The 20,293-nt window shown below is 44.3% G+C and overlaps 1 protein-coding gene and 1 long non-coding RNA gene across 10 annotated transcripts in view; one reads left to right on the forward strand and one right to left on the reverse strand.

The window, feature by feature from the left end:
- Positions 1-20,293, reverse strand: part of KIF6 (kinesin family member 6) — an 811,696-nt gene that overhangs the window by 66,063 nt on the left and 725,340 nt on the right. The gene's annotated exons all lie outside the window — the stretch shown is intronic.
- The window catches only part of LOC115086708, a 56,355-nt gene that overhangs the window by 18,288 nt on the left and 17,774 nt on the right, over positions 1-20,293 (forward strand). For 4 of the 8 annotated variants that reach the window (XR_003855312.1, XR_003855314.1, XR_003855313.1 and 1 more), the window contains one exon: positions 15,069-15,245. This is a non-coding gene — a long non-coding RNA (uncharacterized LOC115086708). Of the gene's footprint in view, positions 1-533; positions 571-10,892; positions 11,083-15,068; positions 15,246-20,293 lie in introns of those variants that run through there. The other 4 variants (XR_003855310.1, XR_003855317.1, XR_003855311.1 and 1 more) reach the window with 2 other exon arrangements.

Consider the following 20,293-nt stretch of genomic DNA (forward strand, 5'->3'; position numbering starts at 1 on the left):
ATAATGGGCTGCAAAGGTATGGAGAGCGCTCCAGGTTGCAGCCTTACAAATATGTACAAGCAGTGCTGGCCGAAGGTGAGCTATTGAGGCTGGTACTGCCCTAACAGAGTGTGGTTACACATGGTGTTGTATGAAATGCCTGCTTGTTGGTAGGAAAAAGAGATACAGACCGTCAATTAGGAGGAAAAGGTCTGTTTGCCCACTGGAACTCGCAGCTTGGCTTTTGCGACAGAAGGAAAGAGTTAGGTGTAATTCCTATGGAATGTAGTGTGATCTAGATAGACTGCAAGTGCATTCTATCTCACCCTGGTGAGAGAGAGGTGTTGGGAAAAAGTGGGCAGAGTATATTCTGAGTAAGGTGAGATGCTGCGTCTACCTTAAGAAGGATATGAAGTTGAATACGTAAGACCACTCAGTCATGGAGGAACGCATGGTCGGGTGAGTATGTAACAAGGTGTGGAACTCACTGACCCTGTTGGCAGAAGTGATGACTTTGAGGGAAAGAATTTCCCATGCCAGACTGTTAAGTGAGAGGAATGGAAAGGCTCGAACGGGGAACGTATGAGTCTTGTAAGCACTAAATATAGATCTCATTCTGTAACCAGTAAAAATAGAGGCGGCTTAATCAGTGGATAACCCATGGTAAGCTGACTCAGAAGGGGTTGAACCATTAATCGGGTATCCCCACTCCCAAGTGGTACGCCATTTGGAACCGAGGCGTACCCATGTGGAGGATGTCTGGGGAGCAGAATCCGAGGGAGTAAGAGAAAAGAGTGGTGTAGAAAAAAAGGGGGTAATACCCTTTTGTATGCGCCATGTGGTAAATCATGCCATTTTGAATGGTAAGATTTATGTGTGGAAGGTTTTTGTGATGCTACCAGTACCTGAGAACATCAGTGAGTCCATGATATGAGACTGACCTGTGAGAAGGCGAATTGGTTACTGGTGTGATAGATCTATTTATTTATTTAAAAACTTTTCTATACCGTCTTTCGGTGATATACCATCACAAAGGTTTACAAATAGGCACATGAATAAATTCGAAATAGATTGTAATTTAACTAGTAGGTGCCGAAATTGTTCAGATACATGATTCAAATAATTTATATGCTATATGTAATGTGTATTGAAATTCCATTTATGGACTATCCATATATGCGATATACTGTAATTCTTTAACTTAATACTTAAGTATGATAAAAATAAAAAGAACGCACATATGTTCTCTGGTGACTTTTTTGCCTGTGTGTATAAGTCCTTTTCTTGTTTCTTAGTACTACCTATTCCCCATTCTCACTTTGAAAAGCTTTTTTGAAAAGCCATGTTTTTAAACTTTTTTTTGAAGAGTTTTAGATTTCTCATTAATCTTATTTTGGGTGGCATTGAGTTCCATAATATTGGGCCGGCTAATGATAGTGCTCTCTCCCTTACTTGTATCAGTTTAGCTGTCTTTACAGAAGGTATGGTCAGTAGAGCTTTATTTACTGATCTGAGATTTCTTTGGGGAACATGTAGTCGTAATGCAGTGTTTAACCAATCAGTATTTTCTTCATTGATTAGCTTGTGGATTGTGCATAGTGTTTTAAATTGTACTCTTTGTTCGATTGGCAGCCAGTGTAATTCGGCAAGTGTTTGAGTGATGTGATCCCTTCTGCTTTTTCCAGTTAGAATTCTGGCTGCAGATTTCTGTAAGATTTGGAGTGGTCTTAGTGTTGTATATGGTATATTGTATATGGTAATATTGACTGGGTAAATGTAACATCAGGACTTGCTAGAGACATAAAGTTCCTGGATGTAATAAATGACTGCTTCATGGAGCAATTGGTTCAGGAACCTACAAGAGAGGGAGCTATTTTAGATTTAATTCTTAGTGGAACGCAAGATTTGGTGAAAGAAGTAACGGTGGTGGGGCCACTTGGCAACAGTGATCATAACATGATCACATTTAAACTAATAACTGGAAGGGGGACAATAAGTAAATCTGCAGCTCTAACACTAAATTTTAAAAAGGGAAACTTTGATAAAATGAGGAAAATAGTTAGAAAAAAACTGAAAGGTGCAGCTGCAAAGGTTAAAAGTGTTCAACAGGCTTGGACATTGTTTAAAGATACAATCCTAGAGGCGCAGTCCATATGTATTCCGCGCATTAAGAAAGGTGGAAGGAAGGCAAAACGATTACCGTCATGGTTAAAAGGAGAGGTGAAAGAGGCTATTTTAGCCAAAAAAAATCCTTCAAAAATTGGAAGAAGGATCCATCTGAAGAAAATAGGATAAAACATAAGCATTGTCAAGGTAAGTGTAAAACATTGATAAGACAGGCGAAGAGAGAATTTGAAATGAAGTTGGCCATAGAGGCAAAAACTCATAATAAAAACTTTTTAAAATATATCCAAAGCAAGAAACCTGTGAGGGAGTCGGTTGGACAATTAGATGACAGAGGGGTTAAAGGGGCTCTTAGGGAAGATAAGGCCATTGCAGAAAGACTAAATGAATTCTTTGCCTCCGTGTTTACTAATGAGGATGTTGGGGAGATACCAGTTCCGGAGATGGTTTTCAGGGGTGATGACTCAGACGAACTGAACAAAATCACTGTGAACCTGGAAGATATAGTAGGCCAGATTGACAAACTAAAGAGTAGCAAATCACCTGGACCGGATGGTATGCATCCTAGGGTTCTGAAGGAACTCAAAAATGAAATTTCTGATCTATTAGTTAAAATTTGTAACCTATCATTAAAATCATCCATTGTACCTGAAGACTGGAGGGTGGCCAATGTAACCCCAATATTTAAAAAAGGCTCCAGGGGTGATCCGGGTAATTATAGACCAGTGAGCCTGACTTCAGTGCTGGGAAAAATAGTGGAAACTATTTTCAAGATCAAAATTGTAGAGCATATAGAAAGACATGATTTAATGGGACACAGTCAACATGGATTTACCCAAGGGAAGTCTTGCCTAACAAATCTGCTTCATTTTTTTGAAGGGGTTAATAAACATGTGGATAAAGGTGAACCGGTAGATGTAGTGTATTTGGATTTTCAGAAGGCGTTTGACAAAGTCCCTCATGAGAGGCTTCTACGAAAACTAAAAAGTCATGGGATAGGAGGCGATGTCCTTTCATGGATTACAAATTGGTTAAAAGACAGGAAACAGAGAGTAGGATTAAATGGTCAATATTCTCAGTGGAAAAGGGTAAACAGTGGAGTACCTCAAGGGACCGGTGCTTTTCAATATATATATAAATGATCTGGAAAGGAATACGACGAGTGAGGTTATCAAATTTGCGGATGATACAAAATTATTCAGAGTAGTTAAATCACAGGCAGACTGTGATACATTACAGGAGGACCTTGCAAGACTGGAAGATTGGGCATCTAAATGGCAGATGAAATTTAATGTGGACAAGTGCAAGGTGTTGCACATAGGGAAAAATAACCCTTGCTGTAGTTACACGATGTTAGGTTCCATGTTAGGAGCTACCACCCAGGAAAAAGATCTAGGCATCATAGTGGATAATACTTTAAAATCATCGGCTCAGTGTGCTGCAGCAGTTAAAAAAGCAAATAGAATGTTAGGAATTATTAGGAAGGGAATGGTTAATAGAACGGAAAATGTCATAATGCCTCTGTATCGCTCCATGGTGAGACCGCACCTTGAATACTGTGTACAATTCTGGTCGCCGCATCTCAAAAAAGATATAGTTGCGATGGAGAAGGTACAGAGAAGGGCAATCAAAATGATTTATTTATTTATTTATTTATTTCATTTTATTTAAACATTTTTATATACCGGCATTCGTCGTGGACATCATGTCGGTTCACAGTAAACGGTTAAGTTTGGAAATTGCATTTTAACAGGGAGGTCAAAACTGGGAGAGGGGGTAACGATAGGCAGCTAAGAAAAGATAGGGGATAAATGATAAAGGGGATGGAACAGCTCCCCTATGAGGAAAGGCTGAAGAGGTTAGGGCTGTTCAGCTTGGAGAAGAGACGGCTGAGGGGGGATATGATAGAGGTCTTTAAGATCATGAGAGGTCTTGAACGAGTAGATGTGACTCAGTTATTTACACTTTCGAATAATAGAAGGACTAGGGGGCATTCCATGAAATTAGCAAGTAACACATTTAAGACTAATCGGAGAAAATTATTTTTCACTCAACGCACAATAAAGCTCTGGAATTTGTTGCCAGAGAAGGTAGTTAGTGCAGTTAGTGTAGCTGGGTTCAAAAAAGGTTTGGATAAGTTCTTGGAGGAGAAGTCCATTAATGGCTATTAATCAATTATACTTAGGGAATAGCCACTGCTATTAATTGCATCAGTAGCATGGGTTCTTCTTAGTGTTTGGGTAATTGCCAGGTTCTTGTGGCCTGGTTTTTGGCCTCTGTTGGAAACAGGATGCTGGGCTTGATGGACCCTTGGTCTGTCCCAGCATGGCAATTTCTTATGTTCTTATGTTCTTAATCCAAGGAAGAGTGTGTTACAATAGTCTGTGCTAGTGAATATAAGTGCTTGTAGAGCAGTTCGAAAGTGTACTTGGGTTAATAGGGAAGTATGGGAAAGCATACTGGTCTCGGCCAGGACGTGGGTCTGAGAAACAGTGAACCCTGTCTGGTGCAGCATAATAAGAGTGCTGGCTATGAGAGGCATCGAAAGAGACACATATAAGAGGCCTTTGTTGCAGCAAAGGCGTCCATGGGAATGCATTCGAGACATGTGTAGGGAGTTGAATCTGTCCACCGTATGATTCAATTCAGACGCAGAGGCCAAGGTCGGTTGAACTCAGCGCTAGAAGATTTTTCTCGCTACACATGTAGTCTGAGACCATCCGAGAGGATGGAAACCTATATAAAAGTCTGCTAGTGCGTTCAGTACGTCTGTTAGATAAGTGGCCCGGGGATGCATGGAGTGAGTAAGGGCCAAGGGTAGAGCTGCGCAGCTTCCTAGCAGAGCAGCTAAGAGGTTGTGCGTGCTTGTGTGTTGGAAAACCACATTGTCACTATGCTATCTGTCTGTATGCACAAAGGTTTGTTGCAGAGGCAGTATTGTAAGGCATAAAGGTATAACTCATGGCTCGAAGCTCCAGGAAGTTGATGTGAAACTCTGCATGGAGCGGAATAGACGCATATTGGGTTGAGAAGATGTTAGTTCAAACTCTGCGAGCATGAGCAGGACCAGCCGAGGATTGGGTACTAGATCTGCAATATGGATCAGGGACAAAAGCGGTTGAACAGCTTAGATCCACTGATATTTGAAATTTCACTGAATCTTACTCATAGCAAATCTGGACCTATGAGTAAAGTGCATGGTGAAAAAATCCCGTGGCCCAGCAATGAAAGAACTGAAGGGCTGACGTTATGTTGTATGTACGCAGAGATATATAGGAATTTGTCAGAATGTCTGCGCGGTTGATGGACGGGAAGTTTGTTGTGACTGTGGTGTCCAGAAGTGTTCTATATGGGATTTATGGTAGTTAACAGCAATCCCAAGTAGTAGATTTATAGTGAGTCGTGAAGAAGATAGAGCTCCTTGATTGGATTGCATGTTGTTATGCAGCTGTCCATGCAAGGAAAAGTGTGAATGATGTTTTACTCCGTAGAGAAACAGCAGTCACTGCTAGTGATTTAATGAAATACCCAAGCTGCTGAAGCTGGAGCAAGCGGCAGAGCTTGGGATTGTAATATTGTTGACTCACCATGAAGCACATAGAAAGATTAGAGGAGAGAGGCAACCTACTTATTGCGGTATGGAAGTATGGTGACGAGAGACACCATTTTACCTGTCCCTTCTGAAGAAAGTTGATATTTCTGAGGTCCAGGATGGGCAGAGAAAAACTACTTTCTGTTGAAAGAAAGAATAGTGAGATTAAAACTTCCCCCCCCCCTGCGCTTTGTAGCGTCCGGGGGACTGTACCCTGGTACCAAGTGGGGTGGCCGCTGTGATATCCGGCAAGTTGAGAGACCAGGAAGTTTCCAACTGGCGGGGCTGATGTAATCTGGATATCATGTAATCTCCCACGGGAGCGTGAGCGGTAAAAGTCTTACCCGCATTTCTGTGTGCTGTACAAGAAAACATCGAGACCTGTCGCCAGGCCTCAAGGTGGATTTGCAATTGAGGCAGTGTTTGCTGGATCTTGTGTCTAGCAGATCAGCGAATGCATCTGGGATTTCAGTCCTTAATTAGGAACCAGAAGCCAGAGTATTAATCAGTACAGCGTCCCATTGCTGACAACGGGAGTATGTCCTGATGCAATCCCAAATGATTGGTAGAGAGGTTCTCTTGGTATTGTGTCCGATATAGCTGGCAATAGCGATATGTGACACTAATATGGTTCTTGGAAGACAAGACGACCATGTGGCCCGATTTAGAGACCAGGTCTCAATGGGATTGTCGCTGAAGCGGGATTAGAGTACTTACCATTCGGTGTGGATCACAGAAGGATGAGACAGTGAAGATCGATGGCTCCGTGGATTTCAGGAGGCATTGAGGGACAGCCTGAAGGATGTAAACGTCCGACTCAACTCTGTATCCTGGTATGGTAGCGCAGGTACAGAGGAGACAGGCTGAGCTTGTTTGGCGCTACCACAGTAATTTGTGGAGGGTCAGAACCTCGCACCGGTTTCGGTGGGGAATGCCTCGGGTACAGGGGAGCCATTATGAACCCAGCCCTCTTTGCAGCGGCTTGATGTATCGTGACACCAGTGCAGAATTCCTTGGAACTCAGTCCGGTCATTCTGCAGCACCAAGGACTGCCAGCACTGTGTGGAACAGTGGCGGTGGCAGTAGCGATGTTGCTCGGCCTGGGCATTCTCTAGCACCGAGTAAGATAGCACCGATGTCTTAGATGGTGTCGGTGGCGGACGGTCACCATGCCGGTGACAATGAGTGCCGCAGTGCTCAGCCCGGTCTTTCCCCATCACTGAGGTGGATGCCCTCGCTGTCTTGGATGGTGAATGATGACGGCTTGTCAGCATGCCTGCACTGCTCCTGGCACTATGTAGTGTCATAGGCTGATACGGGGCTTTAGTTAAGAACCCAAAGCATGGAGCACTGTGTTTAGGTGAAGGCATTGCGTGTACGTGCTATGTCAGTATTGACGGTATCGATGGCGGCATAGAAGCAGCCTCGAGGGTATCGTCAAAAATATAGATGAAAAAACATCGATGGTCCAGGCAGAGCAATGATAACAGTGATGGAGGCACCGACAGCATCAGCGTAGGTATCGATGGAAATGATGTGGCATCGAAGAATCGAATAGACATCGATGGCATCGGGAATTTGATTCTGGCATTGATGGCTGCATCGATAGGAGCGATGAGGACACTGATGGAAACGTGGGCATCGACGGCATCGATGGTTGGAGACAGGTGCCGATGGCATCAATGGCATGGCCACGGGCGTCGATGGCATCGACATGGGCATTGATGGAATTGATGGCACCGACATGGGCATCGATGGCACCGACATGGGCATCGATGGCATCGACGGCACCGACATGGGAATCGATGACATCGACCCGGGCATCGACAGGAGCATCGATGGCATCAACCCAGGCATCGACAGCATCGATGGAACCGACCCGGGCATCGATGGCATTGAGCTGGGCATCGATGGAATCGACGATGGCATTGATGGCATCGACCCGGGCATCGATAGCACCGACCACACCAAGGTGTGCATCGATGGCATCCACCCGGGCATCGATGACATTGATGGAAAAATCAGCGCCATGGATGAAAACATTGATGGCACTGAAAGAATCGATGTGGGGATCGATGGCATCAATGGACCGCGGAGGGAGGGGTATCGATAGCATCAAAGAAGGCAGGATGGCCTGGATGGGGGTACCGACGGTAGGAATGGGGGCATCGACTGCATGAAGGTACCGAGGTAATTGATGGAGGCATGAATTTGACAGAGGCCCTGGTGGCAACGGTAACTGTGGAAGTCCCTATCCTACTAGCGCTAATAATCAGGCAGAGGGTCATAGGACACTCGCAGGCTATGTGGGGCTATCTGTGAAAACATAGGGAGAGGGAAGGCCGCAATTCGGTTGGTAGGCCGGGGAAAACATAGTGAGGTGACTTGAACCGACCGAAAAACAGGGCATAGTACTCACCAAGCGTCGATTAAATGTATGTGAAGGGAGACCTGTGCAGAGCAAAAATGTTTGTGAAGTAAACGTTTAAGTGTTTCCGTAAGGAAAAATTGTGAGAATTTCTCACAGAGCTCCTAACCGCTATGCTTACTGCAGAGCGGAAAAAAGAAGACTGAGGGGAGACACCTGTGGTCACAGGGATAATTGCAGGCTGAGCATGCTCAGTGCACTCAGGGTGCCAATGTCAGTCAAAGCTTTATAGAAACTTTGACAGAAATGTTTTCCGTAACAGGGCTCCATCCACTGATGTCACCAATATGTGAGGACTACCATCCTGCTTGTCCTGTGAGAATTATTTTTATCCATAAGAGGGCAAATAATCGTAAAGATTAGGGCTTTTGCTAAATATCAATTGTCAGATATATGAGCCAAAAAAATGATTGCTATGACTTGAAAAAAAGTTATTTATGTTGCATAGGAGAAGACAAAACCATAGATACTTTATTGATGCCCTTAACTCTGCCCACAAACCTACCTCAGCTGAATATATAAGCATCTATGGAGGAGACAAACTTGAAATGTGGGCTAAGCAAAACCAAAAATCAGTCCTGAGGCTTTAAACCCTTAATTCCCCAAGTTAAACACTACCTTATATCAAAAAATGGTCAACTTGCACTGATCAGCAAAGTGTCTATCCATGCAAAAGCATGAGCTTGGACATGGTGATGAACCACAGGGAATCATGACTAATACTATATACGTAGGCGATTTTTAAAGGAATTTCCAAGGGCATTGGATAATTGCCTTTCCCCCAGTGCTGGAAAAAAGGGAAACACCAGGGACAGAGATAGAGCAGTCCCAGAAAAGTCATTGTATGGATTTCATTTTAAATTCTCCATGTGTTCTTTACACCTGCAAAGTATGTGGGGTAAAGAATACCCTGTACCACAGCCCACTGCAGAATTTTCAAAAAGAAACTCCATGGGAGCTTCCCTTTGAAAATTCTCTTGCATTTTCACGGACGATTAGGTATTATCAGACTTAGCTACCAACAAGATTTGCAACAGGAACCATTGCCAACAAAAACAAACAAACAAAAAAAAGGAACATGAGCAAATGATTGGAACACGCTTACAAATAAATCTATGTTACAAAGATACAAACCTCTAGAAAGGTGTGATGCCTGCCTTAAAAATGAGCAGCACAATGAAGAAGGATTAGCATCTGCACAGCAGAAGTAGACTGGAATCACAGCCCTTTCGTTGCTCAATCATTCATTAAGGGGCGGATTTTCAGAGCCCTGCTCGCGTAAATCCGCCCAAAACCGGGCGGATTTACGCGAGCAGGGCCCTGCGCGCCGGGAAGCCTATTTTACATAGGCCTACCGGCGCGCGCAGAGCCCCGGGACTCGCGTAAGTCCCGGGGTTTTCGGAGGGGGCGTGTCGGGGGCGGGCCTGAACCGCGCGGCGTTTTCGGGGCGTGTCGGGAGCATTCCGGGGGCGGGCCCGGGGGCGTGGCCGCGCCCTCCGGACCCGCCCCCAGGTCGCGTCCCGGCGCGCAGGAGGCCCGCTGACGCGCGGGGATTTATGCCTCCCTCTGGGAGGCGTAAATCCCCCGACAAAGGTAAGGGGGGGGTTTAGACAGGGCCGGGCGGGTGGGTTAGGTAGGGGAAGGGAGGGGAAGGTGAGGGGAGGGCAAAGGAAAGTTCCCTCCGAGGCCGCTCCGATTTCGGAGCGGCCTTGGAGGGAACGGGGGTAGGCTGCGCGGCTCGGCGCGCGCCGGCTATACGAAATCGATAGCCTTGCGCGCGCCGATCCAGGATTTTAGCGGATACGCGCGGCTCCGCGCGTATCTACTAAAATCCAGCGTACTTTTGTTTGCGCCTGGAGCGCAAACAAAAGTAGGCTATTCGCGCTCGTTTTAAAATCCGCCCCTTAGAGAAGTGACATTTGTAGCCTTATACTGAGCCATGTCGACTGCCCTGGACTAGAAGCTGGGTTTCGTGGCCACCAAATGCTGGTGATGGATATGGTGGCCAGGTTTCCTGGGTCCTGCCATGATATTTGCATATTTAGAGAGAGTTCCCAGTATGAACGTGTAAGGAACCTTTGGTTTTCCTTACCAAAGGAGGTACGGGAGAAGAGTTATTAGTGGTTGTGGGATTAGATTTGGGAGAAGGAAATGGTGTGTGCTTGAGCCTTTTCTAAATCCTTTCCACTATCTTAGGGTATGGATTCTTAGTTGGAATTTAGTTTTGGATTTTAGGTTGAATCTTAGTTGGAGATTTTTTACTTAACTTTTTGATATAGCCTTCTGCGTTGCCCTTTTGTTGGTCAGCCTGTCTGACCTATTTTTGCTTATTTTACTCTTTTTGAACCACATTTTCGAAACACTTTCTGTGGGAACCCTGATAGCCTTGCCAGAGGATTTTGGGGAGTTCCTGTGCAGGGTTAGACCAGGAGGTAAGGAAGATTCCGCTGCTTACTATTTTGCCTCCAGTTGATGGATGGTGGTGACCTGATGCAGAGGAAATTTTGAGTTGTTTCTCCTGTGACTATTTGTTCTCATTTTAACAAAGGAGGAGGTTTTACCTCCTTCCTGTCTCTTGTTGGTTTGTTCTTATTTTGTTTTTTTCTGGACTGAGTGCCCTTGGTACCAGGACCCTATATGAAGAGGTGTCTTTCATCTGGAAAGAGCCTGAGGATTATTTGTACCATCCAGCAGGAATGGATTTGCATCTATATCTAGAATGAAGGAGCTGAAAGTATTATTTAAGAGTACTTTTTCTATTGATCCTAGTGTCCTATACTTGGAAGGAGAATGCCCCTTGGTGCTTCTAGAAGGAGATCTAAGATATTTATCAAGTCTACAGGAGAGGTATAAGAACTGGGACTTCTTCATTCTGTTGAGGAACTGGGACTAAATTCTACCCATTACACAGTGGGAAGAAGCTTAAGTTAAATTTAGGAGTTGGAAGAAGGACTATAATGTGAGTAATTGCAAAGGAGATATCATTATTAACAAATTGACTTGATTAAATTAAGACATTTGCTGGAAGAGTAATGTCAAAATGTTTACATTTTTTTCAATAATTTACATCAATTTCATTAAAAAAAAAGACAGAATAAAGAGACAAGGAAGACCAAACCCACCAAACAAATCACACATTAATTCAGAGTCAACAGCGATATTTAATGAGTGTCAGCAAGCTAGACGTGGGGGGTCTCACAATTGATCACCACTGGTCTTCTCATTTACCCAAAACAGCAATATATTTTTTTGTCTGCAAGTAAAAGTTAAAATAACATAGCAGTCTGAAGTTAAAGCTCAACGCTCCAAAATACTGCAAACTCAGTCCAAGATGGTAAAGTGTCCCAAATAGATGACCCGACATTAGTTAATGTTTTGCTCAAAGATTGCTTCAGGCGATGAAAAGGAAACTGAAATGAAAATGTCCATTTATCTTTTGGTGTTGAAACTTGGACCACAAAACAGTCTCATAGAATCATGTTAGCACCATCTACCTTGATTCTTGTTTATTTTAACTAGGAGCCTAAAAAGTGGCCAGTTATGGGGGTGGAGTTAGGAACTTAGGCTGACTTTAGGCACCTAAATCTAGGCAAATGAATGCCTAAATCTAGTAGGGATGTGAATCGTTTTTTGATGATTTAAAATATCGTCCGATATATTTTAAATCATAAAAAATCATTAGAGCCGTGATACAATAACAATTCCCCCGATTTATCGTCAAAAAATCGTAACTCGGGGGAAGGGGGAGGGGAAGGGGGAGGGCGGGAAAACCGGCACACTAAAACAACCCTAAAACCCACCCCGACCCTTTAAAATAAATCCCCCACCCTCCCGAACCCCCCCAAAATGCCTTAAATTACCTGGGGTCCAGAGGAAGGGTCCCGGTGTGATCTTTTACTCTTGGACCTCGGACCTCCGTGCGTTGTAGAAACAAAATGGCGCCGGCGCTACCTTTGACCTGTCATATGACAGGCCGGCGCCATTTTGTTTTTTTGTCCCCCGACGTCAGGAGCGTAGGAGATCGCTCCCGGACCCCCGCTGGACCCCCAGGGACTTTTGGCCAGCTTGGGGGGGCCTCCTGACCCCCACAAGACTTGCCAAAAGTCCAGCGGGGGTCCGGAACGACCTCCTGCAGTCGAATCGTTTTTCTGTACGGAAAAACGATTCGCGGTAGGAGATCGCTCCCGGACTCCCGCTGGACCCCCAGGGACTTTTGGCCAGCTTGGAGGGGCCTCCTGACCCCCACAAGACTTGCCAAAAGTCCAGCGGGGGTCCAGAACGACCTCCTGCAGTCGATTCGTATTGCCGTACGGCCGGCGCCATTTTGCGCAAAATGGCGCCGGCCATTCGGCAACACGATTCGACTGCAAGAGGTCGTTCCGGACCCCCGCTGGACTTTTGGCAAGTCTTGGGGGGGGCCAGGAGGCTCCCCCAAGCTGGCCAAAAGTCCCTGGGGGTCCAGCGGGGGTCCGGGAGCGATCTCCTACGCTCCTGACGTCGGGGGACAAAAAAACAAAATGGCGCCGGCCTGTCATATGACAGGCCAAAGGTAGCGCCGGCGCCATTTTGTTTCTACAACGCATGGAGGTCCGAGGTCCGAGAGTAAAAGATCACACCGGGACCCTTCCTCTGGACCCCAGGTAATTTAAGGCATTTTGGGGGGGTTCGGGAGGGTGGGGGATTTATTTTAAAGGGTCGGGGTGGGTTTTAGGTTTGTTTTAGTGTGCCGGTTTTCCCGCCCTCCCCCCCCACTGGACCCCAGGTAATTTAAGGCATTTTGGGGGGGTTCGGGAGGGTGGGGGATTTATTTTAAAGGTTCGGGGTGGGTTTTAGGGATGTTTTAGTGTGCCGGTTTTCGATTTACATGATTTACACGATTTACACGATATTTAAAAAACCCAAACTGCGACGATCCGATTCCCTCCCCCTCCCAGCCGAAATCGATCGTTAAGACGATCGATCACACGATTCACATCTCTAAAATCTAGGCAAATGAATAGGAGACCTAAACTTGGGAGTCTAAAAGTTTGAACTTTAAATTATGTGAATTTTCACCTGAAAATTTAGGTTTCCTTTATTTAGCTGAAAACAGCTCCCAAACTTAGGAGCCTAAATATGGGAGCTCAGCGTTTTATGAATATTGGCCCTTTTGTGGCTAGCTATTATGTACATGGAGGCTACCATTATGGCCAAGATTAAGGATAATGGCTAGGATATTTTTTAAATTAAAAATGAACTTTCTGTCCATGAGAAAGTGGTCAGGAATGTCGAGAAGAGTGGAGACAGTTGAGAGGAATATTCCAGATGGCAAAAGTTGTGTGACTTCTTGAGAAAAGATAATATTGCCTTATGATGACGATCAGACTATCTTGAAAACAAGGCAAAAAGTAAAACTTTGAGACTGCTTCATTTCCCCAGGTGGAAATTAACTGCTGGTTTATTTTGCTGTTACTTATTAAACATTACCTGAGGGAGCTATTCTTCCTATTGCTAGGGCTTTTTATGTCTCCAGCAGAAGAATAAGTCAGGGAAGAGAGGCAGGGTTGAGTAGGATAGTATCCCTCGGGAACAATGGTAACCAATTTGAATGTCTCTAAACTAGCAGAGGACTTTCTGTCGTAGTGGCTGAGATGGTACTCCACACAGACAAAGATTCTTAAAAGTTATTTCTGAGTTTTTCCTCTCTCTCCAGTGAGAATGTTTCCTGATAAGCACTTGCTAGGTGAGCTCATAAGACAAAGTTCTGAAACTTGAGAGAAGAGGTATTAAGTATGGGGGCAACCTTTTCCCTTCTGTGTCCTATCAGTCGTTGAATTGGTTATAGGCTGCTGCTTATCTTTTTTATGATCCTGCGCAATTAAAGACTTTTTTGTTATTCACAAGGATGAAGGGAATCATTTAGATGAGGAATTACTTTCTGTGACTTCTATCTCCATTGCTCAGGCTTTTTGTGAATGTTCCTGCAAATTTTGTTTAATTGTTTCGTTTGTAACGATGTTCAGCTATGAGTACTATATTGGGTTTAGTGTCATTTTTATTCTTGTTTTCATTATTATTGTTAAGCCACTTGATGCCTTTAATCTATTTGTGGTCTTTCTTTTAGGTAATGTGATGTTCTTTGCTTAGGTTCTTTTCTATTTAAATATATTTTTACCACACAAATCTTGGTCTGAAGATAACAAGAATCATTTATATTAATGGTTTTTCTTGTTTTTAAAATTATTTTTAATGTTTTACAAAAACTTGTCTTCTGTGAACTTTGTAACAAACTGAAAATTGACTTGATCATTACAAAAAATACATTCTGAGTACTCACACTAGCCCTTTGGGGGGGGGGAGGGGCGGGGGAGAGAGAGAGAGAGAGACTTTTTATAAGGCTCTCATATAAGTATTTATACCACTGTAAGAGGGGCAACTAGTAACTCGGGTGAAGGTTTTGGTGGTGGCCTAGGTTTTTGGGGGCAGATTTACATATACAGTCATAGATAGGCCCAAGGCAGGCGTAACTTGCGTGCACCGGCAGCTTGCCAGCGCGCCATTCCCCGGTCCGGGGGCTGGTTCAGAGGCCTTGGCCATGCCCCGGGAATGCCTCCGGGCCGGCACCACGCCCACAGCCCCCAGAATACCCCCGAATGCCGCACCGCCCCGACACGCACCCCCGACACGCCCCCCAAGCAAAGCCCCGGGACTTACGCGCATCCTGGGGCTTTGTGTGCGCCGGCGGCCTATGCAACATAGGCGCGCCGGCGCGCAAGTCCCCTGTGCATGTAAATCCGGCTGGATTTACACGCGCAGGGTTTTTAAAATCTGCCCCCTAGTTTCTGACTGATACAGACAGGAACAGTATTCAAGAAATTGTTGAACAAACTTTTTAATCCTTAAAAATTCAGTTATCAGGTGATGATTTTACAGCTTGAGTTCTTTTTATTTCTCTTTCTATTGTAGCCGCTTTTCTGGATTATCCTGAGAAAACAGGGAGTTACACTCAGTCCCAGGGCAAAGTCTTTGCAATGTCCAACAGCCCTAGGATGTGGATTCTCCAATAGGAGGAGGTGGAAGATGTACATCCAGAACCCAAGATGCAGCAGCAAAACCTTCAATCTGCATGTACTTGCTATCTGAGTAAGTCAAATATACTGTATGTAGGTGCTGAACAAACAGGCTGGGCACTCTGGATGGGTGTTCCAATGTACGTTCTGCTGCAGACCTTCAATAGAAAGCATTTGGAACCATATATATTTGGTTCTGGTTACATCTATGTCCCACAGTTAGTCTCTAACTGCCTCTCTGTCTGTGAAAGTGTCCTTCAGTATTGGTGTTGTGAAATGGTCCCCCCTCCAGGGTTTGGAATGGTAAGCATCCCAGGTGGGCCAGGGATTTCTTAAATGCCATGTAATTTCCTTTCCAGGCAATTATATATATATATTCAGGTAGAGTTTCAGAGGCCTACGCTTGTAAATCCTGGGGTTTACATGTGTGGCCGGGCCTTGTGCGCGCCGGGTGAATTTTCAAAGAGGCCTGGAAATGCACATAAACACCAGTACGCGCACACCTGCCAGGCCTCTTCAAAGGGGCGGGCCGGGGGGTGGGGTCTGGGTGGGCCGGGACAGTGCCATTGAATACTTTCCTGAAGACTCGCACACCGCCAGCTGGCCGGCATGCACAACTTACTTCATCCTGGGGCCCTGAAGTAAATTCTGAAACAAACAAACAAAAAAAAAGGTAGGGTTTAGGGGGTAGGGAGGAGAGGAGGAGAGGAGAAGAGGGAGGGAGCTTAGGTGGGGGGGTAGGGAAGTTCCCTCCCAGTCTGCACCTCAATTGGAGCAGACTGGGAAGGAACTGGAGAAGGCTCAAATGCGTCGCCGCGCAGAGGTTGCATTCATTTTCACCCCCTTGCATGCGGATTATAAAATCCAGTGTGCATGTGTGCACGGCCATTGGATTTTATAACATGTGCGCGCTGGCGTGCGCATGTTATGAAATTGGAGCGTCCAGGTGTGCGCACCAGGAAGCACGCGCACATGGATGCATGTGTACACTTTTTAAAATCTACCCCATTGGGTATATTATATTTGGATACTTGCCAGGTATTTGTGATTTGCACTGGGCTTGATGGACCCTTGGTCTGACCCAGTATGGCATGTTCTTATGTTCTTGCATTCTGGCTTCTGAAATTGCAACAATAAAGTGTTGTTTTTGCTTTTGATGTCTTGGTTCACTGTTTTTTAAATTTCTTTTTTCCCAATTGTTGAATTCCAGCTGTCTCAGCTTATTCTTTCCGGAACAAAAGTTTATAATTACTCCCCTAGGAGTTGCTTTAAAAGTATCCCATTTAGTAGCAGATGAAAATTCACAAGAATCATTAAATGAAAAATATCCCACAATTGCCTTGTTAACTTGATCTCCCAAATCCTGGTCCTCCAGAAATCTAGAGTTAAAGCATAAACATGCCTAGGATGCTCTCCTACATGTCAAATTACGTTGAATATTCTATCTCATTTCTCTAGTCTGGTTATACCTCTTGTGATCCTGTACCGATTGTAAACTGAGATTTATTTGCAATTGTAATTAACTTTGTAAAAGACAGAAAATCAAATGTCAGGAAATAGATATAAAGGATTCCAGCATGGTCTCTAACTGAACTACAGAAGGCGTAAGCAGTGTGGCTATCAAGAAATAGTTTATTCTAGTATACTTGATGGAGAAAGGAGAAAACCATATAAAGAACCATACTGAGTATGCCTAGGGGTGGGAAAGGTAACTTAGCTGAGGTATGAAATGGAACAACCGGATACACGTTCCACTGAATTTAAAGCTACCTGGCTAGCGTTATTTGGATAACTGTGGGACACTCCTCTAGCACTACCAGACATATCCACATAACCAGCTAAAGTTAAGCCTCATTAGCACTTCTTTTTTATTTATTTATTTACAATTCTTATATATCGCACAATGGGTAGGGGACTATCCGTCTAGGCGGTTTACATATTAGTACATACATAGGTAATATTACACGTTAACAAACAGATCATAAAATCATATACAAACACATTAAAATCATAAAATAGTCAAATAATTACCAGGTCATGTAATGTAATAGATTTAATATATATTGTATGCATGAGTGAAAAGGTGAGTTTTTAACAGTTTCTTAAATTCTATGCGGCTAGCTGTCAGACGGATATGTTCAGGCAATGAATTCCACAATAGTGGACCAGCAACAGAAAATGCTCGTTTAGTTAGTGCTAAACTTACTGATTTTACTGTAGGAACTTCAAGAATACATTTATCAAGTGAACGGAGCTGTCTAGAGGGTCTGTAAATTCGTAGTAATGAGCATAGCCAAATGGAGTTGGTATTGTAGAGTAGATTGTGTATAGTAGTCAGAATTTTGTAAGTAATACGATATGAAATTGGTAGCCAGTGCAGATGTTGCAGTACAGGGGTAATGTGTTCTGTCCGGGGTGTGTTGTATAACATGCGAGCGGCTGCATTTTGTATCAATTGTAAAGGGCGTATAGTTGTTTGTGGTAAACCAAGATAGAGAGCGTTACAGTAGTCTAGTGAAGATAAAATTAATGCTTGTGTAATCAGTCGAAAGTCGTTCGGATGAAGGAGTGGTTTGAGTTTCTTTATCATATATATTTTGTAGAAAGATTTTTTTACGAGTTCAGATATGTGATCAGTCATTGTCAGTTTTGAATCTATCATTACTCCTAAATTTTTTGCATGAGGTTTTATATTGATGAGTTGGTTCTGAAAAGTGAAAATTGGTGGGGGTCGGTGAGTTGAATCGGGTACAGTAGATAGGTAGATTAATTCTGTTTTACTTGTGTTTAGTTTAAGTCTGTTGTGGGAAAGCCATGTTTTTATTGTAGATAGATATAAATGTAACAGAGAGAAAGTTTTTGACCAGGAATCAGTGAAAGGTATGATGAATTGTATATCGTCTGCGTAGATTTTGAAGTTGAGGTCTAGTCCAGCAAGCAAGCGGCAAAGAGGTAATAAGTAAAGATTAAATAGAAGAGCTGAAAGTGCAGAGCCTTGTGGTACACCTGTCTTTGTGGAGTACCAGTCAGAATAATAGGGGCCGACAGTGATTCTTTGTTTACGGTTGGTTAAAAAGGAGGAGAACCACTGTAATGCAAAATCTGTAATGCCAATCTGAGATAGTGTAGAAAGTAAGATGTCATGGTTTAGCGTATCAAACGCGGCTGAGATATCGAGTAGAACCAGCATATAATTAGAATTGGAATCAAAGCCTCTGATAATTGAATCGAAAGATGATATTAACAAGGATTCTGTGCTGTGTCCTTTTCTAAAACCATGTTGATTATTATGTAATATATTGTTCTCTTCGATGTATTCGGATATCTGATGTAGGACTACAGATTCTATAATTTTTGCAATGGATGGTAATGAGGCAATTGGTCGATAGTTTGTTAAGTCTGTGGGGTCATGATTTTTCTTTTTGGGAATGGGAAGAACAGATGTTTGTTTTAAAGAGTCGGGAAAAATTCCTTGGGATAGAGAGGCATTCACTAAATTTGTAATAGCGGGGGCTAAATGATCTTTAGAGTCTCTAAGTAAGGAACCTGAACAGGGATTGAAAGGACTATTTGAAGGTTTGGATTTTGATAGTATGTTAATTATAGTTTTGTCAGTAACTGAGGAAAATTCTGAGAAAGTGTGAATCATTTGAGGGAAAGTATTGTTTGGGATAGGTAATGAACTGAATTCTGCTGAGATGTCATCTGTTTTGCTTCTAGAATAAGTGGCAATTTTATCACAGTGTTCGTTGGATGTAATACTTGAGGGTATATTTTGTATTGTGGTCAAGTCATTTACAATTGAAAATAGTATTTTCGGGTTACCATAGGCATCTTTGATTTTTGCGGTGTAAAATGCTTTCTTAGGGGCGGATTTTCAGAGCCCTGCTCGCCTAAATCCGCCCAAAACCGGGCGGATTTAGGCGAGCAGAGCCCTGCGTGCCGGTGAGCCTATTTTACATAGGCCTACCGGCGCGCGCAGAGCCCCGGGACTCGCGTAAGTCCCGGGGTTTTCGGAGGGGGGCGTGTTGGGGGCGGGACCGAGCGCAGCGGCGTTTTCGGGGCGTGTCGGGAGCGTTCCGGGGGCGGGCTCGGGGGCGTGGCTATGGCCTGGGGCGGTCCGGGGGCGTGGCCGCGCCCTCCAGACCCGCCCCCAGGTCGCGTCCCGGCGCGCTAGCGGTCCGCTGGCGCGCGGGGATTTACTTCTCCCTCCGGGAGGCGTAAATCCCCCGACAACGGTAAGGATGGGGTTTAGACAGGGCCGGGCGGGTGGGTTAGGTAGAGGAAGGGAAGGGAAGTTGAGGGGAGGGCGTTAGAGGATTCCCTCCGAGGCCGCTCCGATTTCGGAGCGGCCTCCGAGGGAACGGGGGTAGGTTGCGCGGCTCGGCGCGCGCCGGCTATACAAAATCGATAGCCTTGCGCGCGCCGATCCCGGATTTTAGCGGATACGCGCGGCTCCACGCGTATCTACTAAAATCCAGCGTACTTATGTTTGCGCCTGGAGCGCCAACAAAAGTACGCCTATGCGCGCTATTTGAAAATCTACCCCTTAGTGTTGATTATTTGTTTCTTGTATTTTTGTAGGTAGGCATAATATTCTTGTTTGCGAATGGGAAGGGGATTTTTCCGCCATCTTCGTTCGAGATTGCGGAGTTTTCTTTTAGATGTTTTTATTGCGTCATTATACCATATATATCTGGCTAAATCGTGTGCAGCAGGTAATGAGTAATTAGGACAAAACTTAAAGGGGCATGGGAGGGGGCAATTTTTGAAACCAAAGACTTTGGGAGTTACCTGGACCAATCTTTTGAATCTGGACCCCACAATCTCGATCGGTATGATGCAAGGTTCTTCATGGGTCTAAAGGCTCTCCCACACGTATGACTGCCTATCTAACACCTGAGCTAGGGAGTGAATGCTATCTCCTCCTGTGATAACAGGTATATCTCCTGAAGATGAAATATGATTTGCAAAACTTTGAAAGAATTTCAGGAATCCAATGTTGGGGCACATATATTTACAAAAAGTATTTTTTCTGTGCCCAGAGATGCGATTACCACCAGTGTTTGAGAAATCAGTTTAAGGTTTGAAGATTCTTTAAACAAGGAAGTCTCTCTAGCT

Source organism: Rhinatrema bivittatum, chromosome 3 (assembly GCF_901001135.1).
Source record: "Rhinatrema bivittatum chromosome 3, aRhiBiv1.1, whole genome shotgun sequence".
NCBI classification, from domain to species: domain Eukaryota; kingdom Metazoa; phylum Chordata; class Amphibia; order Gymnophiona; family Rhinatrematidae; genus Rhinatrema; species Rhinatrema bivittatum.